Source organism: Chionomys nivalis, chromosome 22 (genome assembly GCF_950005125.1).
Source record: "Chionomys nivalis chromosome 22, mChiNiv1.1, whole genome shotgun sequence".
Classification (NCBI taxonomy): domain Eukaryota; kingdom Metazoa; phylum Chordata; class Mammalia; order Rodentia; family Cricetidae; genus Chionomys; species Chionomys nivalis.
Genome location: NC_080107.1, coordinates 57,376,054 through 57,390,763, shown reverse-complemented (window position 1 = coordinate 57,390,763; position 14,710 = coordinate 57,376,054).

The window sequence follows — 14,710 nt, the reverse complement described above, 5'->3', positions numbered from 1 at the left end:
CCATTGAAGGACATCTAGGTTGTTTCCAGGTTCTGGCAATTACAAACAATGCTGCTATGAACATAGTTGAGCATATACTTTTGTTGTATGTTTGGGCATCTCTTGGGTATATTCCCAATAGTGGTATTGCTGGGTCAAGAGGTAGGTTGAACCCGACTTTCCTGAGAAACCGCCACACTGCTTTCCAAAGTGGTTGCACAAGTTTGCATTCCCACCAGCAATGGATGAGAGTGCCCCTTTCTCCACAACCTCTCCAGCAGAGGCTATCATTGGTGTTTTTGATTTTAGCCATTCTGACCGGTGTAAGATGGTATCTTAATGTTGTCTTGATTTGCATTTCCCTGATTGCTAAGGAAGTTGAGCATGATCTTAAGTGACTTTTGGCCATTTGAACTTCTTCTGTTGAAAAGTCTCTGTTCAGCTCAGTGCCCCATTTTATAATTGGATTGATTAACCTTTTACGGTCTAATTTCTTGAGTTCTTTATATATTTTGGAGATCAGACCTTTGTCAGTTGCGGGGTTGGTGAAGATCTTCTCCCAGTCAGTGGGTTGCCTTTCTGTCTTAGTGACAGTGTCCTTTGCTTTACAGAAGCTTCTCAGTCTCAGGAGGTCCCATTTATTCAATGATGTCCTTAGTGTTTGTGCTGCTGGGGTTGTACGTAGGAAGTGTTCTCCTGTGCCCATGTGTTGTAGAGTACTTCCCACTTTCTCTTCTATCAGATTCAGTGTGTTTGGACTGATATTGAGGTCTTTAATCCATTTGGACTTGAGTTTTGTGCATGGTGATATATATGGATCTATTTTCATTCTTCTACAGATTGACTTCCAGTTTTGCCAGCACAATTTGTTGAAGATGCTCACTTTTTTCCATTGTATACTTTTAGCTCCTTTATCGAAAATCAGGTGTTCATAGGTTTGTGGGCTAAAGTCAGGGTCTTCTATTCTATTCCATTGGTCGACTTCTCTGTTTTTATGCCAGTACCAAGCCGTTTTCAGTACTGTAGCTCTGTAATAGAGTTTGAAGTCAGGGATGGTAATGCCTCCAGACAATCCTTTATTGTATAAGATTGTTTTGGCTATCCTGGGTTTTTTGTTTTTCCATATAAAGTTGATTATTGTCTTCTCCAGATCTGTGAAGAATTTTGATGGGATTTTGATGGGGATTGCGTTGAATCTATAGATTGCTTTTGGTAGAATTGCCATTTTTACTATGTTGATCCTCCCAATCCAAGAGCAAGGGAGGTCCTTCCATTTTCTGGTGTCCTCTTCAATTTCTTTCTTCAAAGACTTAAAGTTCTTGCCAAATAGATCTTTCACTTCCTTGGTCAGAGTTACCCCAAGGTATTTTATGCTATTTGTGGCTATCGTGAAAGGTGATGCTTCTCTGATTTCCCTCTCTGCTTCCTTATCCTTAGTGTATAGGAAGGCAACTGATTTTTTGGAGTTGATTTTGTATCCTGCCACATTACCAAAGGTGTTTATCAGCTGTAGGAGTTCTTTGGTAGAGTTTTTGGGGTCGGTTATGTATACTATCATATCATCTGCAAATAATGAAAGCTTAACTTCTTCCTTTCCAATACGGATCCCCTTGATCCCCTTATGTTGTCTTATTGCTATTGCTAGAACTTCAAGCACTATATTGAAGAGGTATGGAGAGAGTGGACATCCTTGTCGTGTTCCTGATTTTAGTGGGATGGCTTTGAGTTTTTCTCCATTTAATTTAATGTTAGCTGTCGGCTTGCTGTAAATAGCTTTTATTATATTTAGGTATGCCCCTTGTACCCCTAATCTCTCCAAGACCTTTATCATAAAGGAGTGTTGAATTTTGTCGAATGCTTTTTCAGCATCTAATGAAACGATCATATGGTTTTTTTCTTTCAGTTTATTTATATGGTTGATTACATTGATAGATTTGCGTATGTTGAACCAGCCCTGCATCTCTGGAATGAAGCCTACTTGATCATAATGGATAACTTTTCTAATGTGTTCTTGGATTCGGTTTGCCAGTATTTTATTGAGAATTTTTGCGTCGATGTTCATGAGTGAGATAGGCCTGTAATTCTCTTTCTTGGTTGGGTCTTTGTGTGGTTTTGGTATCAGGGTAACTGTAGCTTCATAAAAGGAATTTGGCAATGACTCTTCTGTTTCTATATTGTGAAATACATTAAGAAGTATAGGTATTAGCTCTTCTTGGAAGTTCTGGTAGAATTCTGCATTGAAACCATCTGGCCCTGGGCTTTTTTTGGAAGGGAGATTTTTGATAACTGTTTCTATTTCTTCGCGACTAACAGGTCTATTTAGATCGTTCACCTGGTCTTGGTTTAGGTTTGGTATATGGTACTTATCTAAAAAAGTGTCCATTTCTTTTGCATTTTCCAGTTTTGTGGCATACAGGCTTTTGTAGTAAGATCTAATGATTCTCTGAATTTCCTCTGTGTCTGTGGTTATGTCCCCCTTTTCATTTCTGATCTTATTTATTTGCGTGTTCTCTCTCTGTCGTTTAATTAGTTTGGATAGGGGTTTGTCAATCTTGTTGATTTTCTCCAAGAACCAACTTTTTGTTTCATTGATTCTTTGGACTGTTTTCTGTGTTTCTATTTTGTTGATTTCTGCCCTCAGTTTGATTATTTCCAGTCTTCTACTCCTCCTGGGCGCGTCTGCTTCTTTTTTTTCTAGAGCTTTCAGGTGTGCTGTTAAGTCCCCAATGTATGCTTTCTCCGTTTTCTTTAAGTGGGCACTTAGTGCTATGAACTTTCCTCTTAGCACTGCTTTCATCGTGTCCCACAGGTTTGAGTATGTTGTCTCTTTGTTTTCATTAAATTCAAGGAAGACTTTAATTTCTTTCTTAATTTCTTCCTTGACCCAGGTGTGGTTCAGTAGTTGACTGTTCAGTTTCCATGAGTTTGTCAGCTTTCTGGGGGTAGCTTTGTTGGTGGCTTCTAACTTTAATCCGTGGTGATCTGATAAGACACATGTGGACACTGATATTTTTTTGTATCTGTGGAGGTTTCCTTTGTTTCCAAGTATGTGGTCAATTTTCGAGAAGGTTCCATGAGCTGCAGAGAAGAAGGTGTATTCTTTCCTATTTGGGTGGAGTGTTCTATAGATGTCTGTTAAGTCCATTTGATTCATTACCTCCAACAATTCTCTTAATTCTCTATTAGTTTTCTGTCTGATTGACCTGTCCATTGGTGAGAGAGGTGTGTTGAAGTCTCCTACTACTAGTGTGTGTGATTTGATGTCTGCCTTGAGTTTTAGCAATATTTCTTTTACATAAGTGGGTGCTTTTATATTAGGGGCATAGATATTCAGGATTGAGACTTCATCCTGCTGAATCGTTCCTGTTATGAGTATAAAGTGTCCCTGTCGATCTCTTCTGATTGATTTTAGTTTGAAGTCAGTTTTGTTAGAAATTAGTATGGCCACACCTGCTTTTTTCTTAGGACCATTTGCTTGAAAAACCTTTTCCCAACCCTTTACTCTGAGTAGATGCCTGTCTTTGTGGTTGAGATGAGTTTCTTGCAAACAGCAGACTGTTGGATCCTGTTTTCGTATCCAATCTCTTAGCCTGTGCCTTTTTATTGGTGAATTGAGACCATTAATATTAAGTGATATTAATGACCAGTGGTTGTTAACTCCGGTTATTCTTACTGCTTTTGGTAGAAGAGTTTGTGTGTCTCCCTTCTTTGAGTTGTGCTGTTGAAGGGTCGCTAGATGCCTGGGTTATTGTAGGCAGTGTTGGCAATGTTGGATTCCTTGGGTTGTGATTTTCCTTCTATTACTTTCTGTAGGGCTGGATTTGTGGCAACGTATTGTTTAAATTTGTTCTTATCCTGGAATGTCTTGTTTTCTCCATTGATAGTGAACGATAGCTTGGCTGGGTATAGTAGTTTGGGTTTGCATCCATGGTCTCTTAGTTTCTGTAGTACCTCTATCCAGGACCTTCTGGCTTTCATGGTTTCCATAGAGAAGTCAGGTGTAAGTCTGATCGGTTTACCCTTATAAGTTACTTGGCCTTTTTCCTTTGCAGCTCTTAATATCCTTTCTTTAATCTGTATATTTTGTGTTTTGATTATTATATGGCGAGGGGACGTTTTTTTTTGATCCAGTCTGTTTGGTGTTCTGTATGCTTCTTGAATATTCAAAGGAATATCTTTCTTTATGTTGGGGAAGTTTTCTTCCATAATTTTGTTAAAAATGTTTTCTGGACCTTTGAGCTGTGCCTCTTCTCCTTCTTCTATCCCTATTATTCTTAGGTTTGGTCTTTTTATTGTGTCCCATATTTCCTGAATGTTTTGTGATGAGAATTTGTTGGTTTTGGTGTTTTCTTTGATCAGTCCGTTTATTTTCTCTATGTTGTCTTCAGAATCTGAGATTCTTTCTTCTATCTCTTGTATTCTGTTGGTTATGCTTGTTTCTGTAGTCTCTGCTCGTTGACCTGTATTTGCCATATCCAGCTGGTCCTCAGTTTGTGTTTTCTTCCTTGCTTCCATTTCAGTTTTCAATTCTTGGACTGTTTCCATTACCTGTTTGATCGTTTTTTCTTGGCTTCCCAGGGTATCATTTACATATTTACTCATTTCTTCAAACTTTTTGTTATACTTCTCATCCATTTCTATGAGGGCGTTTTTTACATGTTGTTTAAGGGACTCTATTGCTTTCAAAAAGTCAGTTTTTTCCTCTTCTCCTGTGATAGGGTGTTCAAGTCCTTGTGTTGTAAGATCATTGGGTTCTGGTGTTTTCATGTTGTTTTTCAGATTGTTGGGTGAATTCTTGCCTTGGCGTCTGCCCATCTCCTCTTACCGATGCTATCTATTGGGTTTGATTTAATTGTAGCGGGGCAATCTGTTCTCAGTGCAAGCTTCACTGTTTCTTGCCCGCACTATCCTGTATCCAGTGCCTCCGCCGCCCGGGCCTGCCTGCCGATGCCTCCGCCGCCCGGAACTGTCTGTGCGCCGGTGTTTCCACCGCCTAGGCCTGCCTGCCGGTGCCTCCGCCACCCGGGCCTGCCTGCACGCCGGTGCCTCTGCCGCCCGGACTTGCCTGCGTGCTGGTGCCTCCGCCGCCCGGGCCTGTCAGTGCGCCGGTGCTTCCGCTGCCTAGGCCTGCCTGCCGGGCCTGACTGCCGGTGCCTCCACCACCCGGGCCTGCCTGCACGCCGGTGCCTCTGCCGTCAGGACTTGCCTGCGTGCTGGTGCCTCCGCTGCCCGGGCCTGCCTGCGCGCCGTTGCTTCCGCCGCCTAGGCCTGCCTGCCGGTGCCTCCGCCAGCCGGAACTGTCTTTGCGCCGGTGCTTCCGCCGCCTAGGCCTGCCTGCCGGTGCCTCCGCCACCTGGGCCTGCCTGCGCGCCGGTGCTTCCGCCGCCTAGGCCTGCCTGCCGGTGCCTCCGCCACCTGGGCCTGCCTGCGCGCCGGTGCTTCCGCCGCCTAGGCCTGCCTGCCGGGCCTGACTGCCGGTGCCTCCGCCACCCGGGCCTGCCTGCACGCCGGTGCCTCTGCCGCCCGGACTTGCCTGCGTGCTGGTGCCTCCACCGCCCGGGCCTGCCTGCGCGCCGGTGCTTCCGCCGCCTAGGCCTGCCTGCTGGTGCCTCCGCCACCCGGAACTGTCTCTGTCTCTCTCTCTCTCTGTCTCTCTCTCTGTCTGTCTGTCTGTCTCTGTCTGTCTGTCTGTCTGTCTGTCTGTCTCTCTCTCTCTGTCTCTCTGTCTCTCTGTCTCTCTCTCTCTCTCTCTCTCTCTCTCTCTCTCTCTCTCTCTCTCAGGGCCCAGCAAAAAGTCTGGTCATCAGGAGACACTGGCCTACACCAGTAGGAAGGATCCAATTGGGTTTTATTGAATCTGTAGTCACCTCATGCAACAACTGAAAAGCTAGAAAGTTAACTTGTAAATCATAGCCCCACAGAGATGATCTGAGCACATCCGTTCCAACAGCGTCTTCTTCCAGGACGTCTATATAGCCACAGTCTACAGAGTATTCTTCTTTTTTTTTTTAATTTTTTCATTGAGATTTATTGAGCTCTACATTTTTTCTTTGCTCCCTTCCCTGCATCTCCCCTCCCCCCCCTCAGCCCTCCCCCAAGGTCCCCATGCTCCCAATTTACTCAGGAGATCTATCTTGTCTTTTTCTGCTTTCTACTTCCCATGTAGATTAGATCTATGTAAGTCTCTCTTGGTGTCCACATGGTTGTCTAAGTTCTGGGGTTGTGGTTTGTAGACTGGTTTTCTTTGCTTTATGTTTAAAAAGCACCTATGAGTGAGTACATGTGATAATTGTCTTTCTGGGTCTGTCTGGGTTACCTCACTCAAAATAATGTTTTCTAGCTACATTTATTTTCATGCAAAATTCAAGATGTCGGGTTTCTTTTTCTGCTGTGTAGTACTCAATTGTGTACCACATTTTATTTCTTTCTTTCTTTCTTTTTTTTTTTCTATATATATTTTATATATATATTAATATAAATCTGCCGGGTCGACCAGTTGGCTCTCTGCACACTCTCACTGTTAGTTCGGGTCGACCAGTTGTCCGATAAAGTCTTTGGCTTTCAAAAGCTTAAGTACCAAGGTCGACCAGTTGGCCAATTGAAAGTGGGTCGACCAGTTGGCCTTTTCCATGTCTTGATGACTAGATGCCGTTTCTAAAAGCATTGGTAGTTTGTTCAAGTCCGTCTCATCTGTCTTTCTCTCTCTCTGCCCGTCTATCTATCTATCTATCTATCTATCTATCTATCTATCTATCTATCTATCTATCTATCTATCTATCTTTCTATCTATCTATCTATCTATCTATCTATCTATCTATCTATCTATCTATCTATCTATCTATCTATCTATCCATTCATTCATTTATCCATCCATCCATCCATCCATCCATCCATCCATCCATCCATCCATCTATCTATCATCTATCTATCTATCTATCTATCTATCTATCTATCTATCTATCTATCTCCTCTTTTGACTTTCCCACATGCATGACACCTACAAATGGGGCCGGGGGAGAAGGAGGCTAGTGTGGTGAGAGGAAGGTGCTCGCTGGTCATCCCATGGTAAATAAGGCTGGGAATAAATAGCTGAATATTAATTCATTTGAATAATATTAAAACTGTTCAAGTAGAAAACAATTACTTTCTTTTCTGTTTGCCCAGAGATCTGACTGAATGCAACTTGGAAAGAAGATGGCCCTGCTGGACAGAGACCTCCCTCCTGATTTGGGTGGGTGGGGTGGCTGAGTGAACGTGGGTGGGTCGACCTGTTTACATGTTTATTTCCGTGTTTTGTCTTTTATGGATTGAATGGATGTGTCTCATTTTTTTTCTATGCTTGCTTGCTTGCTTGCTTGTTTGCTTGCTTGCTTGATCGAGCAATGACTTCTTGTGTATTTCTTTGCTTGCTTACTTACTTACTTACTTATCTGTTCAGCCCATCTCATTTACTTACTTCTTTAAAAAATGACCCACCTAGTTATTTACTTATTTATTTGTTGATTCATTCCTTCACTTCCTTATCTTCTTTCATGTATCTGCTCAGCCTGACTCATTAATTATTGAATGTTTCAATTATTATTTATTTTTATTCATTTATTCCTTATTTGTCTATTTTTATGTATTTACTTACTTTCTTAAAATTTTTTTAATTTTTAAAATTTACTTAGTTTTTTTCTTTCTTTGGGAATGTAGATCATTTATTTCCTTCCTTCCTTCTCTCCCTCCCTCCCTCCCTCCCTCCCTCCCTCCCTCCCTTCCTTCTTTCCTTCCTTCCTTCCTTCTTTCTGTCTCCTGATTGTCCTAGAAACATAACCGGCTAAGAAAATGGTGGCCTCCATCTCACTGGTGCTGGGTGAGTGTCAGCAAAGCAGCTCCTGAAATGGAATTTGACACACACACACGCACGCACGCACGCACGCACGCGCGCGCGCACATGATATGAACAGATCGGGGGGGTTTCCAATGTTTTCAGAGGAAGGTGCTCGCTGGTAATAATAAATGTGCTGGTAAAGAAGGCTGGAAATAGCTGAATATTAAATCATTAAAACTCTTCAAATAAAAAGCAATTCCATCTCTCTCTCTCTCTCTCTCTCTCTCTCTCTCTCTCTCTCTCTCTCATCATATACCACCACATCTGGAATGACTGCAACATACAAAAGAAGAAGAAACATGGAAAGAAGACATCCCTGCTGGACAGGATCTGATCTGAGAATAAATTCATCGAATGGCTGCCAACAGCATTTCAGTGAGAAGAGATGCCACTTTTGAGGCTGTACAGTTAGTTAGATTAAGAGGGGCCTGTGAACTGGGGTGGGGTGTGGCTTCTCAGGTCACGGAGGGGAGGGGCTGAGGAGTGTACCATTGGCCTTGACGATAAGCTCCAGTCAGATGTTAATGTCAGGGCCTGACCTGAGAGTTCCTCAAAGGGAATGAATGGAGACCCTTGCTTATCTAAAAAATGCCTGACCTTGGGAAAAGGGACTTGTGGAAAGCTGGCGCTTAAAACTGCGGTTTCACATCTTACCAGAAAGCAGCCTCTCGGAAGGGAAACTCATCGTGATATTTTCCCAAGGATACCCTACCGTTCTGATCATTCTGTACTGAATTAAGTCTTCCACTGTAAACAAACAAACAAACAAATAAATAAATAAGAGTAAGTAAGCAAATATGTTTACGGATGAACAAACAAATAAATACAAAGTTCGTTGTTGTTGACTGACTTTTGGTTTCATAATGAAACTCTCTCTCTCTCTCTCTCTCTCTCTCTCTCTCTCTCTCACACACACACACACACACAAACCCCACTAAATATACAATAAAAGGAAGCATAACGCATAATGCCTTTAATCAGGGGGCAGAGTGAACTCTGAAAGTTTTGCAGGCAGGGCTATATAGAGAGATGCTCCATGTCGGGCTGAAGAGATAGTTTAAGGTTCAATTCCCAGCATCTACATGGCAGCTCACAGCTGTCTGTAATCCAGGAGCCTGAGAGCCATGGCAAAAACACAAATGCACATAAGATAAAAATAAATAAATTTTTTAAAGGAAGGGGGGGAGGGAGAGACTGAATATAAGAACAAACTGAGAAACAAGGAAAGACGGTGCTGGCTGGCTGGCTGGCTGGCTGGCTGGCTGGCTTTCAGTTCCCTGACAGAAATAAGCACATTATGGAGGAACCACAAAGTTGTTGGTGAGTGAGTGTCCTGTCAGATCACAACAAAGTTTAGTCCCATAATTGATGAAATTCATTACCCCAAAACTTCAGCAGAATATATCCCAAGTTTGCAAATGTGTGATCAGCTTGTGACAGGTTGGGCTGGAGATGCTGAGAACTGGGGTTCACCCAGGGGAGCCCCCAATGCAAGAGCAGACACTCATTCCCATGAAGAGGGAGGGAGGGAGGGATCATTCATGCCTATACTCAAGTTTAAGGAAACATGAATGGCTATGGAGAGACCATTCACAGATATGAAAAATTATTTCCTAAAAATCAAATTTCTCAGTCAGTATGCAACTGCTGTGGTGCTTCTCCCAGATAGAGCAACACACACCAAAAAACTGATTCCTTGATCTAGAGCCACAGTGCACATGCCATGGAAAAGGGGACACAGCCAACTTGAATCACAATATTCATCAGAGCATGAGAAGTGTGTAAAAAGGATACAAAAGGAGAGATAATTGTGGTCCTTCCGTCCTTCCTTCCTTCCTTCCTTCCTTCCTTCTTTTGTTCAGGAAGTGACTGACAGATGAGACTTTGTCCAAGCAGGCTTGAGTTTCCCCCTCTGTGGGTATTAGTCAGTCAGTCCTCCCTTCTTTCTGTAGGAAGGTGGTGCACGTCTCTCAGAGGTTACCTGGTTTCCTCTGCACAAGGTGACCCAGGGGAAGGCTTTCTAAGCCTTATTCAGAGCTATAGAGAGGATGCACCGTGACTTCAGAGACCTCAGGTAGTATAGGGGTGGGTGCCCAAGTCACTAGCTTGATGCTTCAGACTCATGTCATTGAAGGGCAGAACATAGTCTGGATTCACAAAGATTCACAACACAGAGCCATCGTCACTTACTAACAGCCCAGGACACCCAGAACTAACAAGAAATTACAGTCTCAGCCGGACTGTGGTGTGTGGGGGTGGGGGCATGCCTTTAATCACAGCACTTACACACACAGATCTCCGTGAGTTCAAGGATGGCCTGATTTACAGAGTGAGTATTAGGACAGACCAAAATACACAAAGAAACCCTTTCTTGAAAAACAAAACAAAACAGCAAAACAGAGAAAGAAAGGAAAAAGACAAAAGAAGAAGGAAAAAGAAAAAAAATTGCAATCTCTTCCCACTCTCTCATCCATTGGCTCTAAAGAGCTCCTCTCAGGCTGAACTGGAGACCAGGGTGTCATTCGTAACTGGGAAGCCAGAAACATTAGGGGGTCACAGGAGGACTGACTGACTGACTGACTGACTGCAGCACTTGATGCCTCAACCCTGCTAATGGCTGTGATATAAGGCATGGTAAAAATCGGGCTTTGGCAGAGCACTACTCCCCTTTCTCTATTATTACTGCTCCACAACGAAAAGGACTTGGGGGGGGGTGATGTGCAATGCTGATATTGAAATCTCACTGACTCCTTCCGCACTCCTTGTCTATTCCCGACTTTGTCAAATCAACTATCATGAATCTTTGATGTGGCTTGGCCCTTTAGGAACTCAGAGAAACAAGACAGGCAGGCCTATTGGGCATCCCAGAAACCTCCCAGTTCCTGAGCCCTAGCCCTGGAAGTCTCAAAGCCATCACATCCAGAGATCTCTCTAGTCCCTGCTAGTGGTGAACTCATTTCGTCTTCCCCAGGACCAACCACTTATTTCTCCATGTTTGCCTGTGAGATCTGGGGCCAGCTTTCTTCTTCCTCCCTCTGGCCTCTCCACGATCTCCATTCTCTCTCTTGCAAGTAGACTCACCAGTCTAGACGACGTGTCTAGAAGTGAGTCTTATAGGCACCGAGACAGTGTGTCTTGAGGGCAGTTGGCATTTCTAGGACACGAGTGACATCACAAAATTCTGAGAGCTCTCTGGGATACCGTAGAATTTCCAGAGAAGGGACTGCTGATGTCATGAGGCACGGCCTTTACCTCCTTGCCGATATTTCTCCCCGAACTGACCGACCGGAACCTGAGGGTTCCTTTCCGGGAGTCTCTCCTGCGACACAGAGGGAGCCGTTCAGGATCTCCTCCTTCCAAAACTAGAAATTTCTCTCTGCGTCATTAAAATCTTTTCACTACTTCCTTCACCCATGGGGAGCTAGTTAGTTGAACACTCACTTTTTTCATGAATGACCCTTCCTCTCTCTCCTGAACAGGTATTCATACTCAGTAACATGAGAAATTAGGCCAGGAGGATACGGAGGATGAGGGTTGAGTCCTCTGAAGTGAATGAGCACTTAGGGAAGGATAAACTTAAGGGAATTGGACTCTCTCTGAGTGGCAAGAGATGAATAGCTGCTGCCAAGGCACAGATGCAGGCATCGGGCTGAGGCACCAACTGGGCTCTCGGCATCCTCCTGCATCGTCAGAGCTGTGTGGGAAACTCAGCCCAAAGGAGGGGCCGTGTTCAAAGGGAGAGGGCATTTTCTAGGACAGCACTGTTTTCTTTTTCTTTCTTTCTTTCTTTCTTTCTTTCTTTCTTTCTTTCTTTCTTTCTTTCTTTCTTTCTTTACTTTTTTTTTTTTATTTTCGAGACAGGGTTGTTCTGTAGTTTTTGGTGCCTGTCCTGGAACTAGCTCTTGTAGACCAGGCTGGCCTCAAACTCACAGAGACCCGCCTGCCTCTGCCTCCCTCCCGAGTGGAGTGCTGGGATTAAAGGCATGAGCCACCACCGCCCGGGCCGGCCATTTTTTTTTTTTAACTCAGACAAAACTTCACCCAAAATATCTTACAGGGTTGGAGGTCATTAAGTTACTTAGTTAGTCTAATGCTGTTGGAGACTGTGTTGGACTGAGATAGAGTATAAGGTTGATGGTGAGTTATTTTTGAGAAGATTGCATGCTAGCTTCTCATCAAGTCTCATTCTAAAGCGGTCAACTTTAAAATGAAATCCTTAAAATGCATTCTCTATGGCTAGAAACACACAGTGCATCATTCCTCGCATTCGCCGTATGTCAGAGCGTGGCAGCTCTGATGCACCTGTCACTCTGGGGATGTGGCACTTCTGAATTGACTTTCCCCAGCCTACTTTCCTATGATGCAGTCTCATTTATTTATTTATTTAATTTATTTTATTAATTAATTTATTTATTTTTTGGTTTTCCGAGACAGGGTTTCTCTGTGGTTTTGGAGCCTGTCCTGGAACTAGCTCTTGTAGACCGGGTTGGTCTCGAACTCACAGAGATCCGCCTGCCTCTGCCTCCCGAGTGCTGGGATTAAAGGCGTGTGCCACCACTGCCCGGCCCTGCAGTCTCATTTTTAGTCCTCATTTAGAGCAACCTCAGATGGGAGCAGAGTATTTCAATTTTAAAAACACATTCTAAAACCTTAAAAACCATGACTCTTATATGCCTGGGTTGTTGTTGTTGTTGTTTCTACAGTGGTGATTTTACTTAAATTATTTAACGGTAGAAGAGTCTTGTTATTTTAATAGAAGAGTGTGTCTATGAAATTTGTGGTATTTGTGTACATGTTCTGAGGAGGACAGATCCCCTGGAGCTAGAGTTACAGGCAGCTGTGATCTACCTGATGTAGCTGCTAGGGAGTGAAGGAAGGAACAAGAACCCTGATCTACTGAGGTGTTTCTCTCTCTGTCTCTCTGTCTCTGTCTGTCTCTGTCTGTCTCTCTCTCTCTCTGTCTCTCTCTGTCTGTCTGTCTGTCTCTGTCTGTCTGTCTGTCTCTGTCTCTCTGTCTCTCTGTCTCTCTGTCTCTCTGTCTCTCTGTCTCTCTGTCTCTCTGTCTCTCTGTCTCTCTGTCTCTCTGTCTCTCTGTCTCTCTCTCTCTCTCTCTCTCTCTCAGGGCCCAGCTAAAAGGTCTTAGATCAGAACATACATCTGTTTCCTGAGTTAAAGCTTTAGCTGTTGTTTGTCTGAGGAGAGTGCCAGTCTCTGTGTGCAGCTGAGCTTTTTTCTTACTGGGCAGGGCTGGGCCACACCTGCTTCCAAGAGTTTTGCTTATTCCATGTAACCTGTGGTGGGATAACTCCTTCCGCAAACGGGAGGAACCGGGGTGACTTCCGTTTGGTCTTCATTGTAAATGGCAGCACCTAGATTCATCCTTTTGTTTTCAAAGCAAGAAGGTCTATTGGATGTTGCTCTGGGGGTCAGAGAGGCAGGATTTAGGGCAACAGAACCAAGAAACAAATCATACTCCAAAACCAAATCGTACTCCAGGGATGAGATGACACCACTGACATGAGCATGGTTGCTAATTGATTTAGGAGGTCCCAGTCATCGGTAAGGGAGTAGTGCCATCCCTAGGCGTGTGAGCTTGGGCCACGCCTCTCTTTGTGGTTGCAAACCCTTCCCTAGGGATTTTGCTTCCCTAGGGCTTTCCTTGATAATGGATTCTCAGACCCTAACCCAAGTAGGTGGGGGAAACAACCAACCAACCTACCTACCTACCTACCTACTTACCTACCTACCTACCTACCTACCTACCTACCTACCTACCTACATTAAGGGACGTATGTGGCTCAAATGTGTGAGATTATCTGTTAAGGTTTCTGGTGCCCAAATGAGTCTTCACTGTACCCAAAAATCCCAAACTTTTAATCACGCCCAACTCCTCCTTGCTGACTCCCATCATGCCAACATTATTGCCTAGAATTGCAGTCTGGTCATCAGGAGACACTGGCCTACACCAGTAGGAAGGATCCAATTGGGTTTTATTGAATCTGTAGTCACCTCATGCAGCAACTGAAAAGCTAGAAAGTTAACTTGTAAATCATAGCCCCACAGAGATGATCTGAGCACATCCGTTCCAACAGCGTCTTCTTCCAGGACGTATATATAGCCACAGTCTACAGAGTATTCTTCTTTTTTTTTTTAATTTTTCATTGAGATTTATTGAGCTCTACATTTTTTCTTTGCTCCCTTCCCTGCATCTCCCCTCCCCCCCTCAGCCCTCCCCCAAGGTCCCCATGCTCCCAATTTACTCAGGAGATCTATCTTGTCTTTTTCTGCTTTCTACTTCCCATGTAGATTAGATCTATGTAAGTCTCTCTTGGTGTCCACATGGTTGTCTAAGTTCTGGGGTTGTGGTTTGTAGACTGGTTTTCTTTGCTTTATGTTTAAAAAGCACCTATGAGTGAGTACATGTGATAATTGTCTTTCTGGGTCTGTCTGGGTTACCTCACTCAAAATAATGTTTTCTAGCTACATTTATTTTCATGCAAAATTCAAGATGTCGGGTTTTTTTTCTGCTGTGTAGTACTCCATTGTGTACCACATTTTTTTTCTTTCTTTCTTTCTTTTTTTTTTCTATATATATTTTATATATATATTAATATAAATCTGCCGGGTCGACCAGTTGGCTCTCTGCACACTCTCACTGTTAGTTCGGGTCGACCAGTTGTCCGATAAAGTCTTTGGCTTTCAAAAGCTTAAGTACCAAGGTCGACCAGTTGGCCAATTGAAAGTGGGTCGACCAGTTGGCCTTTTCCATGTCTTGATGACTAGATGCCGTTTCTAAAAGCATTGGTAGTTTGTTCAAGTCCGTCTCATCTGTCTTTCTCTCTCTCTGCCCGTCTATCT